A 16087-nucleotide genomic window follows, 5' to 3' on the forward strand; every position below is an offset into this window, starting at 1 on the left:
TATCTGATGTGGCTCTCTTGGTGGGAGCCCAAGACTGGGTTGCTATAAGGGAGCTGTGTTTTGGCTTTGGGGTAACCAGTAGTGTAGAAGCTGTTGGTTGCTGGCTTGATCTAATTAGAATAACCACCAGTTTCGGGGATCATCTGCCCCATTCTTTGCAGTTTGCCCTGATTGAGCAAAGGTGCCCCAGTGAATTTCCCCATGTCTGACTTGGGCTCTGTCTCCCTGAGAGGGATCCCCTGCCCTTGCTGTTATGTAATGCAAATAAAGCTGCCAATTCTCAGTTTTACTACAAGTCTTGCACTGTGCATTCTTTTTAAGAGTTCTCAGAATTTCTGGATTTTGTCTTCTAACTTGCAAAGTTTTACCCTTATCCAAAACTGCCCCCCCCCATCTACCATTACTATCAGTTGGACTGAAACCACAGGCTGCCTTCAAGCAAGATGGCCAGAGACTGTCCCTAGTAAAGATAGCCACTATTTTCCATTATCTCCATAGCAGGGACCTATCCAGACTGGTTTCAGGCCCAGCTACTGCCTCAGTTTTCCTCTTGATGTCACATCGCAGTTTCCCTTTTTCCAATGGAAAGCCACCAATGCTTTAAGTTTTTCCAGCCAAGTCACAGAGAGTCCACCCCTTCTACAGTATCACACAGACCTTCTGCCCCGTCTCACCAGGCACAAGCCTTCACCCCTGAGTGTCTGTCTTTTCTTCCACAACACACTTTTCCAACACTGCCCTTCTTCTGGAATGAGTGGCAGCATATCCTCTATTATGGATTCCAAGCCCTGGCAACCCAAAACAACCAGGCTATCTGCACATGCCACCCCAACCTGCCCTATTTCTTCCCAGAACCTCTTGTCTCTCAGTCTTTTAGTTACCTTCCCACTCTTTAGAGAGTACTGCATCCCAGAACCAGCCCTGGTATAGGCTGCTCTTTAAAACCAGGCCTGCTGTGTTACCTCAAAGGGGAGCCAAGGTAACTCTAAATGTATAATGATGTAGGTATCAAGATGTAAAACAAGCCCCTTTTACTCAGAAGAGCAGAGCCGCCCTCTGCCGTGTCTGTCACCAGTGGACTGGTGTACAGGTCTCCTTCCCTCTTCCCTACGTGTAGTGCAAATAATAAAAACTGGCAATAGGTAAAAACAACAGGTAAGTGTACTGGGGGGGATAAATTTACAAATCAGGGAAGGGGTAATTGTGAATAAACAGTAACAAGATAAACAATACAAAACAGTGAAACAGCAGCTTTAAAACAGGAGCATGAAGCTCAGGCCCAAAATACAAATCACCCTGGCAAGAATACATATAAACCCCCACTGAGAAAACCCTATTTATCTCACTATGTTATCAGCCCTCTGTGGCGGCAGCGAAGTCCAGGACCTACACTCGTTGGGTAATTGGAAACCGCAGAGGAAGAGCACTGGAGAGTCCCTCTATGCCTCAGTGTGGAAGAAGCAGCCCGACACCCTCTGGTGATGTCGTACCCAGGAACAGGAGCAGGTAAGATGGAATGTCTTCTTCCCTTTCTCTTCACCTCAGGAACAGTGGTGCCCTTCAACAATGCACTGGGGCTGTGAAGGCCTGAACCACACACGCACAGTCACTGGGATGGACTGCGCCACTTGTCATTGAGTTCAGTCCCTTTATGCCTTTACTAGCAGGAAAATATGGTACAGTCCCAGCAAAGGCAGGAAACAGTCTGAGGTAAAATTGTCCTTGGAGTTGCCAGTGGCGGGAAAACACAATTGGATCCAGTTATGACTGGGCCATGATAAACAGTAAACAACAAGATGGCTGTCACAAGATAGCAGTTCAAACTCCATCTTGAATTGCTGCTATATATTTATAAACTACATATTGGATTTAATATATACATATTTTAATAGACTAACAAAACACACCCAATAGCTGGGATTTATCCCATGACCATTATCACATCCCTCTGCCCTTAATTCCCTGGACCCTTCTCCTAAAGAGCCAGCTCACCCTGTGAAAGTCTCCACTAAGGTTGAAGCCAGGCTGCCCTCAGAGAGGATAATGGCTCCTTCATCACCATTCCTGGGTTCCAGGTGGGAATTAAGAAAGTGTGGAGGTACAGATGGGAGGGCTAGAACTTTTTAAAATTGGGAAAAAACTTCCCTTTTTCTGTGTGGCGTTGTTCTCCGGGAAAGAGGGGAACAGGGAGCCGTTATGCTGTGAGAAGCTTTAAGCCAGATATGAAAAACCATCAATTCATACCTTGAACCTACTTATCTGAAACCCAAAATATGTAAGTAGATCAGAAATGTCTAGAAAGATGCGATTAGGTTTTATTTCTTTTATTTTGTGAGGCTTGTGGACTCCTCTGGGCTAACCCCAGATGCTTTTGTTTCGCTTGTAACCTTTAAGCTGAACCTCAAGAGAGCTATCTGGATGCTTAATTTTTGTAATTGGGTTTTTTAAATCTAGCAAAAGCCTAAGTTCCAGATGTATTTTCTTTCTTTTTGTTTTTAATAACATTTACCCTTTTTTAAGAACAGGATTGGATTCTTGGTATCCTAAGAGGTTTGTGCATGTTGTTTAACTAGCTGGGGGCAACAGCAAATTTCCTTTGTTTTCTTCCTCAGCTCTTCCCGGGGTGGGGGTGGGGGGGAGTGAAAGGGTTTGAGGGTACCCCACAGGAAGGAATTTCCAAGTGTGCGTTCCTGGGTTCCAAGGGGTTTGCATTTGGATAGTGGCAGCATCTACCCATCCAAGGTCAGAGAGAAGCTGTGACCTTGGGAGTTTACCACCTCCTGAAGTGGCCACTATTAATTTTTAAAATTCTTATGGTCCCCCACCTTCTGCACTCGAAGTGCCATAGTGGGAGATCAGCATTGACAACCACGCTTTGTGTTCCAATTTTTCAGCTGATGTGTATCTAGCAAGTGAGCCTGGAAGGCAGGAATATGTAATGAATGACTATGGCTTAATCTACCAGGGAAACAAGAACTGGATCCATCCCTATCCTTGGAACTATGGACAGGTAAACTGGGCCTTCCCAGCAGCCTCTTTGGGATAGAACCCATGTTAGTCTGTTACAAGGACAAAACTTGGCGCCAGCTCCCCCTTGCTAAATGAGGCTTGCTGCTTTAGCTCCTCACTTTGGGATCATTCGGCTCTACCATTTGTGAGAACACATGCAGAGGCCAAGGGGTGACCAGCTATGGCTCCTGGGGTAGTACATGGCCTATAACTGCCCTTCTCTGTAATGCAGAAATTAGGTGTGCAGAAGTTCCAGTATACAATATTCCCTCCTGATCGGAGCAGCCCAGCCCTAATGCTGTGAGCTGTTGCTCCGTGGGCAAAACCTCTGCATTACAGTAGAAGACCGCTGCAATAAGCTCCACTTTATGCAAATTAGGTGTGGCACTTAGTCTTCCAGAAGATGCTAATGCAGCCTCTTTTGTCACTCATAGGTTGGGCATTTCACCTGTCCCAAGCATGGACTCCATTGCTATCTTGGGGGAAAAAACAGGACCTTCTTAGAGCTTATGCTGACAGAGCCAGATCCCTGGCACCTCTTTTAGCTGCACTGTATGCAGAGAATGCAAAGGGGCAGTGGCTGGAGCACAGTGTAGTCCTTGTCTAGCAGAGCCATCTCTCTGAGAGATAATTTAAAGCAGGCTTTTTTAAATTTGAAGTTAAGCTATGAGCCAAAATGGCCCCCACCAGCCCTAGGATTGGGGGAGTGGAAGGGTAGCTTAGTCCCAAACAGAGTTCAGCTGTAACTGAGGATCTAGACCTCAGAAGAGTGAGAAGCTATTGGTCACTGCGCTATAGAGGTACTCATGAGCAGCAGCAAGAAGGCTATGGGTCACTGTGCTGCAGATACTCTGCATTTGAAGGGCTATAGGATTAAACATGCAGATGGAACTCTCAAGGGAAAATTTTAGTTGCAAAAATCTACGCCATGACCCTTCATATTTGTGCCACACAAAGCTCTTCCAGCTGCTGCTCTCTGGCTCAGGAAGCGAAGAAGCGTCTGTGTATATGAAGGGCTAGGCATATTTCATACAGAACATGGGAAGCAGGTATCTAACTCCTGTTGTTTAAATGGCTAGGTCACGTTTCACAGGCAGGAGGGCATGGTGCTAAGACTTGTCTCTTTCCTCTCTCAGTTTGAGGAGGATATTGTGGATACCTGTCTGAAGCTTCTGGACAGGAGCTTAACTTCCAGCGTGACCCAGTCAAAGACTATTCCTTACAAAATAATCCCATATATATCAGTAGGGTGGTGAGCACTATGGTAAGTGAAGGGTCAATCATACTTACATCCTATCCATTGCTGTACAGACAACTCACAAGTCCTTTCTGCTGCTCTAGTAGCAGCTACATGTCCCCTTCATGCCTTGTCAGGACAACTGTACCATCCCCACAATGGGCTGTGGCTCACATCATCTCCTGGATGCAGTCACCATAAATGTGAATGCCCATGATGTGCCCCACCTATGCATGCCAAAGAGCTTTCTAGGCTGCAGTCTGGGGGTTCTGGTATCCCTGCTTCCTTCCAGATCAACAGCAATGATGACAGCAGGGTTCTAGAAGGGAACTGGAGCGAAAATTACTCCAACGGCATGTGCCCCTCTGAGTGGAATGGTAGTGTTGTCATCCTGAGACAGTAGGATGCTGCAGGAGGCCAACCAGTTAAATATGGGCAATGCTGGGTCTTTGCAGCTGTGATGTGCATAGGTAGGGCAAGTGGCCACTGAAGGGTATGTGCATAACATTAAAGTTCATATTAACTCTGGGGATTAGCTCAGAAAGAATAAGAAACGAACATCGAACTATATAAAATGTGTTTATAACACAGCTCATTGCCACAACCCAAGGGAAGCAGCGGAGTCTGAGAATAAAACAGAGCTTCTCACTACTGAGCCATCCATTCACATCCAACCCACCGTGGCAAAGACACATGTTCTTCATTGTCCTCTAATTGGTAATGGCAGCAAAGAGGCCAGGGACTGGGTGGATCATGGAGATTGAACAGGCCCTTCCCCGGAAGAATCCAGGCACACAGCGAAAGGCTGTGAGCAAGCCTGCACTGCTGCTACCCAGGCTGGGGATAGACTGGGCTCCAGCTCTGAATCTCACATTGTAAGAGGAGAAAAACCTTCACTTTCAGAGCTGCAAATTCTCAGTAAAAGCCAGGAGAAGAAGCCCCCAAGTGGCTTTGCGGACTGATGGCTCTGCATGCCATAGACAACACAGGCTCCATCAGATACAGACTGACTTAAAAAATACTTGCTTTAGATCAGGGGAGGGCAAACTTTTTGGGCCGAGGGCCACATCTGGGTGGGGAAATTGTATGCAGGGCCAGGGCAGAGGGTTGGGGTGCGGTGTGCAGGAAGGGGCCAAAGAGGGGTGCAGGCTGTATGAGGGGGCTGAGGGAAAGGGGTTGGGGTGCAGGAGGGGACTCAGGATGGGGTGAAGGAGGGGTGCAGACTGGGAGGGGGCTCAGGGCAGGGAGTTGGGGTGCAGGAGGGATGCACGGTGCAGGCAGGGGGTGGTTCGGGCTCCAGGGTGACAGTGGTACGCACCAGGGCAGGCTCCCTGCATGCCTGCCCTATCCCCCGCCGCTCCAGGAAGCGCTTCGGCCCCTGGGGGAGGCAGGGCGGAGGGCTCCCCATGCCCTGCCCTTGCCACGCCTCCAGGTACCTCCCTGAAGCTCCCATTGGTCGTGGTTCCCCATTCCTGGCCAATTGGAGCTGCGGGGCGCAGTGCCTAGAGGCAAGGGGCTGGGGGCTGCAGGGACATGGGCCGGCCACTGCTGAGTGTGGCATGGGGCCACGGGGGGCAATCCCGCAGGCCAGATCCAAAGCCCTGAAGGCTTTGGAGCTTCTCACCACTGCCGGAGATGGCCAGATCCAAAGCCCTGAAGGGCTGGATCCGGCCCGCAGGCTGTAGTTTGCCCACCCCTGCTTTAGATGCTTCAGTTCTAGTAACCGTGGCTGCTTTTCATGGCCACAGTCACCAGCTAACCACACGTACCCTAGAGAATAGACCTCGGAAATGCAACGAGCTGAAGGGAACTAAGGCACACAGCAGGTCTGACACAGCAGAGGGCTCTCACACCTGCACTAACACGCCCCAACATGACAGTCTCCCTCTGGGAGAAGCAGCTCACAGTTCATTGGAGAGGCAGGACTCGAACCCCATTACCACCCTAGATGGCAAGCTCAGAGAGAAGTTAGTTGATTTGTACACAAACTGAGGGGCGATTTCAGGTCCACCTGTTCCTCAGTGCTGGCTGTTGTGACTCTCCTGTTATGGGTAAAGCACAGAGATGGGGTCATGTCTATTCAGTCACAGGCTGTGGGGGCCTATGGAGCCTGGGGATCAGCACCTGCCCAGGAGCTGTAACTTTCCTCTCCCTTTCCCAGCGATGAGATGCCTGGGGATCCCAACCTGTATTGTTACCAACTTTGAGTCAGGCCATGAGAAAGAAGGCAACCTGATTGACGAGTTCTATGATACCACAGGCAGGATCCTGGACTCTGACCGCAAGGACAGTGTGTGGTGAGAAGTTCTGGCTGTGGGTCCCTGTTTCAGCTCTGAGCTGGAACAGCTAGGCTACACCCTCCCACATAGCTCAGCAATGGAAGGGCCATGCTCTCTTCCTTTGCTCCGTCCCTCTGGTCCCCCAGGATAACTGCAACTCAGAAGGACACTTCAGGATTGCAGAAAAATCTTTCAGAATAACAATACTGAATGTTGCTGCAATCAAAGCCTGGGGAAAGCAACCCCTCCCCTACACACACGGCAGGAGTGGGCAGTATGGGATCATCTTCACTGGCATTACAGCACCCACCTCACTCCCTTCACTCAGCTTGGGCTCTTCCTTGCAATTGAATTTAATTGCCCTGAATGTTCCAAGGAGACAAGGAGCTGCCTATTTGGCCCAGCAGCAGGGGTGCTGGAACAATTTGTATAGTGGGAGTGCCAAGAGCCATTGCAACAAACTGTAAATGATGGAAACCATTTCAGCACCTATGCACAGCAGCATGGACCTTCGTGGCTCCCATATGCAGCTTGGTAACATGGCTGCTTTCCTGGCTCCCATGTGCAGCACAATGGCTCCCCAGGGCCTCACCCTAGTGCAGTGACACCCATGTGCCACACCCTAGTGGGGCAGTTCCCCCAGCTCCCAAGGGCCTCATACAGCAATCACAGCAAAATTATCTGCAAAGCAAATCCTTGTCTCCAATTCCTCCTGTAGGAACTTCCAGGTTTGGAATGAGTGTTGGATGGCACGAAGGGACCTGCCCTCCAGGATACTCAGGGTGGCAGATACTGTATGCAACTCTGCAGGAAGCTAGCAATGGTAAAGGCTGGTCTCCTGTCGGTCTAGTCCTTATGCACAGTGCTTCAGCTCTGCAAGGGCCTGGCTCACTTTGCTTCCTCTCTGTAGGGGTGTATTGCTGTGGCCTGCCTCTGTCAGCCATCAGAGAAGGGGACCTGAACCTCTGTTACAATGCTCCCTTTGTGTTCTCCATGGTGAACACCGCCCGCATTGCCTGGCTTGTCTATGGAGCAAGGAAGGAAATACTTCACCGGGACACACACACTATTGGGAACCACATCAGTACCAAGGGCATCAGGAGCAACGAGTGTGAGGACATCACCAATAGCTATAAGTACAAGGAAGGTACAGATACGCCCAGGCTGGGCTGCTGTTCCAGCACTAGCCACAGCACAAGGGCAGGCTTGGACAGTGGTATAATACAACAAACCAATTTGCAAACTGAGCTGGGAAGGCATCTATATCTCATTTAGTTGAGAGAAAGTGTCAACTGTAGGGAAAGGGGATCTGACGCCTTAGAGGTTGTTCAACCTAGACTGGGCTTCAGCCTCTTTTCCTTTGTTACGGATAGTTGGACATTTTTCCAACCCAGCTCTGCCAAGTTTATGGAGAGCAAAGCACCAATGCTGTTTCTCTTTTCAAATAGGTTCCCAGGAGGAAAGGCAGGTGTTTGTGAAGGCTCAAGCCCAGGCACAGCACAAAACAATGAGAAGTCCTAGCATAGCAGGGTCCAGAGCTAACAGGCTCCTGCCAGCAGCACTGAGATTCTCACCGGCTCCATCCACCCCAGGAGCCACTGAAAGTGACACAAACCTATCTGAAATTTAAACTGGCTGAATCCCCTGAGACTGGTCAGGACATCAAGCTGATCCTGCTGGCTTGTAACCTGGCTTTTGAGTATAAGATTTTAAAGCTGAGCGTGAGTACCCAGTCCATGCTGCACAATGGCACCCCCCAACCCCCCTTCTGGCAGGACACTCTGTACATCACTTTCCATCCCAACGAAGGTAATTTTCATTGCTGCTCCAATCTTGGTGCAGGGCCCCTATGGGCCCTGCATGGGCTCAGGAAGTCAGCCCACGAGGCATGGAGGAGCATCAGTGGAGCCCAGAGTGCCTGGCCTACAGCTCTGTGAATATCTGTTTTGTTTGTAGAGAAGACCATTCCATGGACGATCTCGTACCCCTACTAAAGGAACCACTACTTAGAGGGGAGGGATAGCTCAGCGGTTTGAGCATTGGCCTGCTAAACCCAGGGTTGAGAGTTCAATCCTTGAGGGGGCCACTTAGGGATGGGGGGGGGGGGATTATCAGTACTTGGTCCTGCTAGTGAAGGCAGGGGGCTGGACTCGATGACCTTTCAAGGTCCCTTCCAGTTCTATTAAAACAAAACGAAAAAACAAAACAAAAAACCCACCACACACACACACACCCCTGTCCCAAGACAAGCTGGTTTGGGTCACTTCCATGGGAGAGGAGACCACCACCTGGGAGAAGCTACTCATAGAAAAGATCATCACCCTGGCTTACCCTGCTATCCTCATTAACGTATGGCAGTCTTGTGTAGTTAATTGTTTCCCCCTGGGACTGAAAGCCAGGGCCACAGAGTTGGGAGGAAGAGGGGAGAACTGCTCCTTTAAAAAGGAAGCTCTGTGCCTGGAGGTCTTGGTGATGGTTCTCCATTCCCTGCAAATGCTGCTCTTCCGGAAGACTGTCTGCTGCCCACTTGGATTAGGCAGAGCCTCCATCTATCTCACCTGATGGAGAGAGTCTCATTACTAGCACACCCATAGTACGTGTTCACTGCCTCCAAGAGAGAGGCGAGCAGCATTGTCCACATTTTATAGTGTTGGACTAGATGACCACCTGAAGTCCCTTCCAACCCTGATATTCCAGCAACCTGTGGGTAACTGGGGTTAGAATTGGGAAGTTCCTGGCACCCACCCATGGATGACATATCTCTCTGACTCTAAAGAGAGTGAAATACCTCATCTGACTATTCCTATCCATCTGCTGCTATTGTTGCTGATCCAATCACAATCCCACCTGGTTGGGCCCACTGTACAGAAATGGGTAAGCAACTGCTGACTTCAGCTAGATGAATGGCACTGCAGGCTCAGCACAGCCAGCCATCAGTGCTCTAGAGACAGAGCAACACTGGTTATGTCTACACTGCAAATAAACTCTTTGGGCTGGCCTGTGCCAGCTGACTCAGGTTTGAGCTAACGCGCTATTTAATTGCAGTGTAGACTGTTCGGTTCAGGGTGGAGCCTGACCACTGGGACTCTGCCCCAACATGTAAAAAGCAACAAAGGGTCCTGTGGCACCTTTAAGACTAACAGAAGTATTGGAGCATAAGCTTTCGTGGGTGAATGCCCACTTCAGACGTCTTGTGTCTTTTTACAGATTCAGACTAACACGGCTACCCCTCTGATACTTGCCCAACATGGGGTCCCAGAGCTCAGGTTCCAGCCTGAGCCTGAACACCTACACTGCAATTAAACAGCATGGCTACGGGTATTTAACTGCAGTGTAGACATACCCATTGACAAGCCACTAGCCCTATTGGCTCATCTGGCTTTAGTAAATGGGAACCTACAGGGGCCAGCATGTGAATAACAAATAGCACAGCATGTAGAGAATTTTTAATATATTATTTTCATTTGTAACTTCATTATTTTTCCATTGGTGAAATGGTATGGGGTATGTCTACAGAACAAAAAACCCTGTAGCTGCAAGTCTCAGAGCCCAGCTCTGAAGATTTGGGCTCATGCCATGGTACTAAAAATAGCCACGTGACATTCCGGCTCTGAAACCCAGGGAGAGAGGTGGGTTTCTAAACATTCCGGTTCATGTTCAGTTATTTTTAGTACCATAGTATGAGCCGTGCAAGCCCAAGTCTGCACACCTGGCCTCTGAGGTTATGTCTACACAGCAACTGCACACCCACAGTTGGCCTGTGCTAGCTGACTCAGGCTAGGGCTGCAGGGCTGTTCCATTGCTCTGTAGACTTGTGGGCTCAGGCTAGAACCAGGCTCTAGGGCTCTGTGGAGTGGGAGAGTCCCAGAGCTCAGGCTCCAGCCCAAGCCAGGAAGCCTACACAGCAATGGAACAGCCCTGTAGCCCGAGTGCTGCTACCCCAAGCCGGCGGGTATGGGCCAGCTGCGGGTTTTTCTTTGCTGTGTAGATGCACCTTGAGACTCGCTGCTGCTTTTTTCTTGTTGTGTAGACATACTCTTTCAGTAGACATTAAGGGTATCTTGGTTTCTTTGGACAGGATTTTCATACCCTCCAACAGCTGAAACACAGAAGAGGTTAGATAAGCTTTAGCTCATGCTCCCCTGAAGCTGGCCCCAGCCCTGTGCTGCATGGGAAGAAGTTTTTAGTGGCTCTGGGTGGAACAGAGAATGATAAGCTGGAGGCGGCTGCTTAGGTTATAGGAATAGGGCTGAGGCAGTCATGAATATTAAAAGAAGCTGTACTTCTGACTCTTCTGCATTAGTCCCAGCTAGGAAATACTGCAATAGTGGGGGCAGGCTGGCACTGGAGCACAGCATCTGTCCCCACCTCAAGCTGGGTCACATCAGGGCAGAGAGCTACATGGAGCATATGGTGGGGATGAAGATCTGGTACATTTTTAGATGCACCCAGAAAAGTACCTAAGAAAGCAAGAGGAAGAATGGTCTAGGAATTACGACACTAGCCTGAGACTTAAAGACCCAGCTTCAATTCCCTGCTCTGCCACAGGCTTCTGCCTCATAGAATCTACAGCCTTGAGTTAGTTGCCCTGCCCCTCAAAAGGAGTTGGCGGTCTCCACTCAGGATTCACAGCTAGGCACCCTCTCCTGGAGTTAGTCCCCTAAGCCAGATCAGCCCTTCCTGCAAAAACCAAACCAAAAAACAGAAGTGCTGCTTGTGCCTGCCCCCACCGCCTTATGCCAAATAGTCCAGGAGTTAGAGCATTGACCTGGGATGTCAGAGACCTGGGTTTCAGTGTGCAGCTGCAGGATCCAAACAGCATCACCCTGGCTTGCTGCGCACGAGCTCTCTGAGAGACAAACCCTAACATAGACATCAATTGCTGCTGAAGAGTGTGACACTGGCCTCACTTTGCATGAGCCACGCATTTGCAGCAGGAAAAGCCAGATCCTGAGAGAGAAGGGAAATTTCTGCAGTTGCTCACAGTGGCTATCAGGGGACAGCTATACCCCATCACTGTAGCATTGCTCAGCCTGGCCCCTCCCAGCACTTACACCCCTTATAAGATGGTTATGTGGCCCTAAATCAGGGTTCCCAAACTTGGTTTGCAGCTTGTTCAGAATAAGCCCCTGGCAGGCCGCAAGACGGTTTACCTGAGCGTCTGCAGGTATGGCCGCTCGCAGCTCCCAGTGGCCGCAGCAAACCAACGGTGAACCGCGACCACTGGGAGCTGCGAGCGGCCGTACCTGCAGACACTCAGGTAAACAAAGCATCTCGCAGCCTGCCAGGGGCTTACGCTGAACAAGCCACGAACCAAGTTTGGGAACCCCTGCCCTAGATAGAATATGTGGCTTGGAAATGACTTCTCAATTCTTATTCCAGATGGGCCAGGTCAACATTCATTCCCTGCCGATGACTTCAGAGGCCTCTATCAAATGAGCTGGTGTGATTAGTCCAGTTTCTAGTGGGACAGGTGTGCACATGGCATTTGATTCCAATTGGTGGTCTCAGCAGGGACGCCAGGGCTGAAAGGGAACTAGAAACTGAACTCCCTTCTCTTACCGGTCAGGAGAGACCCTCCAGCCATGCGATGGTCACGCAGGCAGAGGGTGGTATGGGAGCAGCTTGTGCTGTACTCTGGATGAAGGACCATGGCACCAAATCACATTTAAAGGCAATAATCCCCTAAGCACCTGCCCTTCTCTTTTACAACCATATGAAGTGGATTCTGGCCTCTCTCTTCAGGTCTTGACCCCGGTTGTGGAGAAGCAGCCATTTGCACTCCAAGTGGTAATTGCCAGTCCCCTTTATGAGCCAGTGGGGTACTGTGTCCTTACTGTGGAAGGCAGCGGCCTGTTCAAAGAACAGCTCAGCACTGAGTAAGTAATTGGGTATTTTCTTCTGCTTGGCTGCTCAGAGAAATGGGTAATAGGATCTCTGGGGTCTATTCCCCTACCATGTGTGCATAGCTCTTATCATTGGGAATTTAGTCCCCAGGGAGGGGAGGAAATAGAGCTGCCGAGTTATCAGTGGCGAGAGGGTCAAATCTGGTGGGAACACTGGCTTCCAGGAGAACTGGGGAAACAGCAGAGTAGGAGGCAAGAATAGCAGCTAGTGAAGGGAGTGGAAGGCAGGGCTGGGAAGAGCAGGTATTTTACATGACATCATCATTATTTCCTATATTTAGCATGGGAGCCCTCAGACCCCAAGAAAGGACCAGCATCACTTTCCAAATCATCCCCTTCAAGAGCGGCCAAAGGCAGCTCCAAGTAAACTTCAAGAGCAACAAGTTCAGGGATATCAAAGGGTACAAGACTCTCATGGTGGCACCCAGCAGTGGATTTTAACAACTCCATGATCACAGCTGTGCAGCCTGAAATGAAATTCACAAAGAAGAAGCGCAAACTCCCCCCACAGTGTAGTGCAACAGCAGGAAGGAGAATGACCTTTCACCACTGTAGCTACTTGAGCACAAGGAAAGTGCTAAGTTGGAGTCCACGTCTATGCAAGGCTCCTGCTGGGTGGTACATTGGTGCAGCAGCTCCTAGGCTCCTGTGGGTGCCTGGCCCTGTACCCTAGTGGCTGTTTGAGGCCAGATGAGCTGGGACAGCAGAACTGGCTGCTACAGTCCATTCTTTTGGATTAATAATAAAATACTGCAATCCAACCCATCTCAATTGCCAGCTTGGTTAGAACACAAATGGACTCCCTATCAGAGGGGCCTGCTTCCTCCAGGTCCTGGTTACTGGTGCTGGGCAGCAGGAGCTCCTGCATGGCAAACCTGGTACTGCACGGCCCTGTGGGTAACAATCTTAATGTAACATTTGAGTGCTCCTGAAGCTGGGGTCTGTTCTTATTCACACTCCCTAGTTATGGAGAACCTGGAGCAAATGGGAGGTTCAAGGAAAGAAAGGGGCACACTGAACAGCTCTGGATCCAGGATCAACTTCCTGCCCCAGGAATTGACTTACTCTTTGTGGCACTGGTAATTTACAGAAGTGTTGTCAGGTTGAACCAGCCACTGACTTCCCCAACCACCACTGTCCTACAATGCTAAGAGCTGTAAAGCTCTGCTGTGCGTCCTCAGGTGGAAAGTGCCAGTCTTATTAAAACTTAAACCATAATTTGATGGCAGCATCACAGCACCAAAAGTCCCTTGATTCTCTCACTTGTTGCCTTCCCCCACTCCAGCCTTTAAATGTGCTGGGGTCACCAAGAAAATGTGGAGATGTAATTAATCGAGTTGTGGGGACTTAGCTCAGGTCCTTCAAGAATAGACTCCTCACGCTGTTCACTTCCCCTTTCCCCTAAATTAAATCAACTACTCTCACATTCTCTCTCTCTGCACTCTCCCTACCCCTCATTCTCATCTCCTTGCTACCCTCACTGAGCCTCTGCCTCCCAGTCACACTCCTCTCACTCATTCTCTCTGCACACTCCCTCTCTCCAGATGTGGATGGGCTCCCAGGGATGATGCTCTCCTTATCCCAGGCTTGCAGGGCAGGGGTGGAACACATCTGGAATAAGGTGACAATTTATTAACAAAAGCCAGGATACCCTCCCTTCACATCCTCCTGCACTCTGATCTACACAGGCTGCTTGGGGTTTGTATGCCCCCAACCCTATGTTCTAGCTCCTCTCCCCATATCTATTCTCTTCCCTGGGCTTTGTAGGGTTTATTTCTGTCCTCCCCACTCCTCACTTTTGCTGTCTGCCTGCAGTCCAACATTGACCTAGAAAGAGCCCTCTCCCCAACACCTGCCCCTCTCCATTACCCTAGCCCCTGCATTCCTCCTCATCCCCCCACTCCCTTCTCTTATCCTCTTGTTGGAGCTAAGAGTGGCCCAAACTGCCCTGAGCCTGGAGCAGAGGCTCTCACCCTTTCCAGACTACTGTGCTCCTATCAAGAGGATGATTTGCCTTGCATACCCCAACTTTTACCTCACTTAAAACCTACTTGCTTACAAAATCAGACTTAAAGTACAAGTGTCACAGCACACCATTACTGAACAATAGCTTACTTTCTCATTTTTACCATATAATCGTGAAATAAATCAACTGGAATACAACTTTTGTACTTACATTTCAGTGTATAGTACGTAGAACCGTATAAACAAGTCACTGGCTGATATTTTAGTTTGTACTGACTTCCCTAATGTTTTTCCATGTAGGCTGTTGTAAAAAACAGGCAAATAGCTAGACAAGTTGATGTACCCCTGTAACAAGGTTGGGACTCACCACCGCGGCACCTCCTACTGGTTACTCCGGGAATTAGCTCAGTCCAGTGGCACGTCCCTCTTGGTGGTATCCCGCCCATTGTCTTGCCCTCAGTTGGCTTCTGAGCCCACGTCGCTCACCAACTCGCAGTGTCCTCTTCAGGACCACTGCCTCCAGCAATGCCCCTCAGTCCATCCACACCCCCTTCCAGGGAGGGATTGATCAGCAGTCTCTATGCTCCAGCCACCGTGGTCAATCACACACCCCAAAGTGTGATCCCTCCTGTCAGGGATCTGGCGTGGTCTATAATGGCTGCTCCCTATGGCCAATGGCTGGGTGTACTGCAAGGGGGGGACCCAGGCCCACCCTCTACTTTGGGTCCCGGCCCAGGGACCCTCTGGCAGCAACCTTGCTGTCCTCCTTCTCTCCCCTCCATCTGCCCGCTTCCCTGGGCTGCTTCCCCTTCGGCCCCTCGCACCAGCTAGGCCCTTCCCCTCAGGGCCTACAGCCTGGCAGACACCAGGCTGAAGTTATCTTGTGCTCCCCCAGGCCTGCCCAGCGCTGCGCTATTGCAGGGTGCTAGTCTCCCAGCTTGGAGATAGACCTTCCCCTCTCGAAGGCCTGGGACAGACTAACTGCTCCCTTCCTGGGCAGCCTTCTTATAGGACTGAGCCTGGCCCTGATTGGCTGCCTCCAATCTGGGCCCCGATTGGCTCCCAGTAAGCCCTTCTCTCATTGGCGGTGCATCTGTGCAGGCCCACTGGCCTACCACAGCCCATACTCTCAGGGAGTGGGGCATTTGCCCCACTACAACCCCCTAGAAGACCTCTGCATAGCCCCAGGAGTATGCACAGAATTGCTGGCCTAGGGGATCCACAGATAGAGGAGGGACCCTGAAGTATGCCAAATCCAGAAGCACAGCAGCTGTTCATGTTCACCAAAGACTGTCAGGATTTTAGATGCTCCCAGAAGAATGACTGAGCCTCTCCCTCCCTTCTACCCAACAAAAAGGGGAAGGGGAAAAGAACACCAGCCTGATAAATATCTCCCAACTCCAATCAACTGATTGCTACTGCTCCTCCCTCTCATCCACCCCCTTTCTCTGTGCAATCCTGGTGCTCTTCTAGGCAAAGAGAGCCCACTATTACCAACCTCAAGAGATGAAAAATCATGAGTCAAACCCTAAAAACCACAAGAATTTTTTCAAAATCTATCAGGTTTTTTTGGGTCTGTTATTTTTTTTAAACACCCCATCCCCCACATGTACCTGGACACACATGTGCATGTGTGCACATTCCTGCATGTTACTCACTCCCTCAGATGTGTTGAGTATGGGGATTTTGGG

At 50.0% G+C, this 16087-nt stretch overlaps 1 pseudogene; it reads left to right on the plus strand.

The window, feature by feature from the left end:
• The first annotated feature begins 1481 nt into the window (after positions 1-1481).
• LOC128846352 (protein-glutamine gamma-glutamyltransferase 5-like) lies at positions 1482-8519 on the plus strand (annotated as a pseudogene).
• Positions 8520-16087: the final 7568 nt, after the last annotated feature.

The sequence above is a fragment of the Malaclemys terrapin genome, chromosome 12, assembly GCF_027887155.1.
Source record: "Malaclemys terrapin pileata isolate rMalTer1 chromosome 12, rMalTer1.hap1, whole genome shotgun sequence".
Taxonomy (NCBI): Eukaryota; Metazoa; Chordata; order Testudines; family Emydidae; genus Malaclemys; species Malaclemys terrapin.